Genomic DNA, 4,819 nt, shown 5'->3' with positions numbered 1-4,819 from the left:
CTATTCTATGCTGAATCATCTATGATTCAATGATGTTACTAGCTGTCCCTGTGGCGACTGATCTCGTCACCAATCTCCCACATTGGTACTCTCTGCCAAGAAATATGTTGGCACTGCTCATTAATCTCTTCAACTCCACATTTGACTTTACCTTATTAAATCCCATAAGGCTAAAGGCGTGTCTGTTTATGAGTCAACGGCCTTCTTGAAGTAAAAGGCAAAGGCATCATCTTATGCCTTTAGTGCTCGGAGATAATCAGGTGTGCAAAGTTTAATACGGCAACTCCTAACTTTAATTTATGTTTCATTATCAAAGTTAGCAGGCAAGCAGGCCAGACTGCCATTGTATTGTAATCAGTTCAAACAACCTGTATAGAGAACAGGATCCGGAGGCATGGGTGGGTGCTTTCTCACGTTCCACCCATAATGATACTTCACTTGGGAACATATGTTGGACTTTTGCTGGAATGTGCATCTGCATCTTGCAGACTGGGAGATAATATTAGAGAAGGCACTGATAATGAGACAGAAACACGTCCCAGACACTTAATACAAATGTGGCAAAACCCTGACTGTGTGCGGAAGGCAGTGGATCGTGTGGAAGAGCACTTTATTCACAGCCGGAATACCATCGCTTCGGTCCATCGGAGCAAGGTAGAGTTGGTGTCTGGTGGCAAGCGACCAGGAGACGCCGGGGAGCTGTGCACAGGCATCCCAGCTGCAGCCTCGGATGGGGAAGGTGCCAGAGTTGACAAGCCTTTGTTTTTTTGGACTCGGAGAATCAGGAGCAACCCGTTTCTCTTGTTTGCTCTCAGATGCAAGAAAATTAACACCAGGCACACAGGTGGCTTGCATTGAATTCCACCGTCCTCAAAAGTAAGCAGAGACCCAGATGCATTCCTCTGCTTTGCTGTAAATTGGGTTATAGTTTAAAATGGAACAGCTTTGCAGACCTCCTCCGTTGCTATCATATTACAGGTAATGTCAGAGTGGCTGCAAAGGTATGGGAAAAGCTCTCGATTTCTGTGTCTTGTGTTTTTTTAAAAACAAATAAACCCCTCCCCTTTTTTGTGAGTCTCTCCACGTTTTTAAAAAAAAGCTAAATTAAAAGATTTATTACTAGCTTAACCCAGTGACTGGCGGGAGGAGTTGATCAGGCGGGAGAATCACCCTGTGGTATATCAATTCTGTTATATTAATAGTGAACTAGATCAATGTCATGGTAATAGTCACCAGCTCTATTAGCCAATAACTATAATGATGCATGTTGAGTTTATACCAATGCAATGAGAATGATCACTGCGAGTTATATTCGTTTAGAAATATAATTGCTAAATGATTCAGGAATTAAATATATATTTTTAAGTTTCAGGTAAGTGTAGTAAGAACTTTTTAACTGCTTGATCTTAACTAATTGTGTCTCTCAGGAGCGGGGGGGGGACATCTCCTCACTTTAGTCCTGGGTTGGAATCACTGGAATAATTTCCTCATCCAGTCAGATTTTAAAGCAGTTTTATTTCTTTTTTCACCCCTTCCCAGCAGCGAGTGCCATTAATCAGCTCGAGTCAATGGCAGTCAGCGAGGCCCCGTTCAGCTCGCCCACCCTCCCGGGTCTGGTCAGCGGCCAGTTGGCGGGACATCTCTCCGCCGTGGCCAACAGCACGGCGCCGCGGATGAACGAGGGCGACGCCATCTACTACATCCTGCTGGTGTTCGGCTTCGCCGGGGCGGTGGTGGTCTTCAAGATGCTGGACAACTACAGCACGCAGAAGACGGTCAACAAGCTGCCCTTCGACTTCTTCGAGCGGGAGAAGGCGAAGAAGAGGAGGTTCTTCAGCTTCGCCAAGGAGGCGCCGGGCTTGATCGTGGAGAACCGCGCCGTCACCCGCCTCGACCCGCCGCCCGGCGCAGAGAGCGCGGCCGCCGAGAGCGCCTCCTCCAAGGCGGCGGGCGACGTGTGAAGAAGGCGGGCTTGCCCTGGGCTGCCGCTGCAGCCAGCAACTCTTGCCAATCAACTCATTAGTGCTTCCAGATAGAGATTAGCGCCGCATCGACCGAAGGGACGCGCACGCACAGTCGTGGGCGGCCAGTGAGAAATAACGCTCCTTAATCGTCCCATGGGACAGTCAGACTGGCGTCTCAGAAACATCTGGTGAGCTCTCAGACTTTGAGGCAAGATCTTGCACCCCCTTTTCTCGCAACTCATGGTGGAAAAACTTGTGTTAATAACCCCCCCCCCCCCCCCCATCCCTCCACCACTTCAGTGTGGGACATGACATTAGGGGGACATTAGTGGGACATTAGGGGGCAGCACGGTAGCCTTGTGGATAGCACAATTGCTTCACAGCTCCAGGGTCCCAGGTTCGATTCCGGCTTGGGTCACTGTCTGTGCGGAGTCTGCACATCCTCCCCGTGTGTGCGTGGGTTTCCTCCGGGTGCTCCGGTTTCCTCCCACAGTCCAAAGATGTGCAGGTTAGGTGGATTGGCCATGATAAATTGCCCTTAGTGTCCAAAATTGCCCTTAGTGTTGGGTGGGGTCACTGGGTTATGGGGATAGGGTGGCGGTGTTGACCTTGGGTAGGGTGCTCTTTCCAAGAGCCGGTGCAGACTCGATGGGCTGAATGGCCTCCTTCTGCTCTGTAAATTCTATGACATGACACCAGTGGGACCCTGGCCTGGGAGCTGGGGTGGGGACCCTCGCCCCCCAGCCAAAGTTGGATGTGAACTGGTATCTCTCAGATTGCATTTCAGGAATGGGCAGTAGGCAGACTTGCAACACTAACATCTTTGGACTGGAATGCGTTTGGTCATACTGATGTATGTATTGGGCTCGATCTCAGTTTATGCTGTTAACCGTTTGGTTTTATTTTTGTTTGTGATTGGTGATTACAACCTGGAAAATAAAAACTACTTTTATGAGTGAAAGCTGTGTCATTGATGAATACTGTCAGCCATCGGTACTGAAGTAATTATTGCTGTCAAATGGACATCGATACTATAAATCATTAATATTACCAGGCAGTGATTCTGAATGTGCATTTATGAAGTTAGGGTGGGTGGTACCTAACAAGTAGAAATTGATGAAATGGGGCTGTTTAAAATTACCGATGATGGGATTTGGTGAGAGTGCAGAGGAGATTTGTCAGGATGCTGCCTGGGTTGGAAGGTCTGAGCTGTGAGGAGAGATTGAATAGCAGGGATAAAAGTAAGTTGCTGCGGATGCTGGAATCTGAAACACAGACAGAACATACCGGACAATCGCAGCAGGTCTGACAGCACCTGTGGAGAGAGAGAAGGGAGCTATCGTTTCGAGTCGGGATGGCTCTTTGCCAGACCTGCTCTGATTGTCCAGTATTTTCTTCTTTTGAATACCGGGGCTGTTTTCCTTGGAGCAGCGAAGGTTGAGAGGGGACCTGATAATGAGGGCATGGATAAGGTGGGTAGGAAGGCACTTTTTCCATCAGTAAAGGGGTCATTAACCAGGGGGCATAGATAATATAATAATTTTTATTGTCACAAGTAGGATTACATTAACACTGCAATGAAGTTACTGTGAAAATCCCCTAGTCGCCACACTCCGGCGCCTGTTCGGGTACAGTGAGGGAGAATTCAAAATGTCCAATTCACCTAACAGCACGGGCGGGATTCTCCACTCCCACGCCGAAGTGGCCGCGCCGTCGTGAACGCCGTCGAGGTTCACGACGGCGCGGAACGGCCCCGGTCCCGACCGATTCAGGCCCTGACATTGGGCCAGGATCGGGGCCGCGTCATCTACAGGCGCCAGGCCTTGTCGCCCGTGTAAAAGTGGCGCCGCATAGGTGACGCGGCCGGCGCCGCATAACGGACGTCATCCGCGCATGCGTGGTTGCCGTCCTCTCTAAATCCGCCCCGCAAGAAGATGGGGGACGGATCTTGCGGGTCCGCGGAAGGAAGGAGGTCCTCCTTCAGAGAGGACGGCCCGACGATCGGTGGGCACTGATCGCGGGCCACCCCACATTCCAGGTGAAGCCTGGTGCAGGATCCCCCCTCGCCCCCCCCACAGGCCGCCCCCCCCCCCCCCCCCCAGCGTTCACGCACCGCCCACGACGGCAGCGACCAGGTGTGGACGGCGCCGTGGGGAACCCGCCGTTTTGGCCTGGCCGCTCGGCCCATCCGGGCCTCAGAATAGCGGGGGTTACGGAGAATCGCCATTTTGGGTGTCTCCGCCGATTCTCCGGCCTGCGGCCCGCGAAACTCGACCGGGCCATTCCCGCCGCTTGGGAGAATCGCGGGAGGGCGTCGGACCGGGCGATTCTCCCAACCGGCATGGGAGTGGAGAATCGCGCCCCACGGCTTTCGAGACTTGTGGGAGGAAACTGGAGAACCTGGAGAAAACCCATGCAGACACCAGGAGAATGTACAGACTCCGCACAGACAGTGACGCAAGCGGGAATCAAACCTGGGACCCTGGGCTGTGAAGCAACAGTGCTAACCATTGTACTCCATTTAACACATCTTGAAGATACATGAATAGGATGGGAATAGAGGGATATAGACCCCGGAAGTGCAGAAGGCTTTAGTTGCGATAGGCATAATGATCCGTACAGGTTTGGCGGGCCGAAGGGCCCGTTCCTGTGCTGCAATGTTCTTTGTAACTTTGTAAAGAACTAGAATGATTGCATCTGGATGTGACAAAGGCACCTTGAGGATTTCAGCAGCAGCTTGACCGAGGCAGAATGTGCTAGATTTTCTACTGGAAAGGAGAAAGGGTCTAAAGTCCAGCTCAGGGTAGAGTAAGATGGTGAGATTAATGGTAGTGTGTTTCAGTCTAAGCAAGTGG

The 4,819-nt window shown here is 51.2% G+C and overlaps 1 long non-coding RNA gene across 1 annotated transcript; it reads left to right on the top strand.

Annotated features, from left to right (window-relative positions):
- Positions 1–256: 256 nt before the first annotated feature.
- LOC140427754 (uncharacterized) lies at positions 257–2,925 on the top strand. The gene is made up of 2 exons (XR_011948628.1): positions 257–978; positions 1,540–2,925. It is a non-coding gene; the product is annotated as an uncharacterized lncRNA (long non-coding RNA).
- The last annotated feature ends 1,894 nt before the right edge of the window (positions 2,926–4,819 follow it).

The sequence above is a fragment of the Scyliorhinus torazame genome, chromosome 8 (genome assembly GCF_047496885.1).
Source record: "Scyliorhinus torazame isolate Kashiwa2021f chromosome 8, sScyTor2.1, whole genome shotgun sequence".
Classification (NCBI taxonomy): domain Eukaryota; kingdom Metazoa; phylum Chordata; class Chondrichthyes; order Carcharhiniformes; family Scyliorhinidae; genus Scyliorhinus; species Scyliorhinus torazame.
The sequence above is the reverse complement of the archived record's forward strand: the minus strand, read 5'-3'. Positions and strand labels throughout refer to the sequence as shown.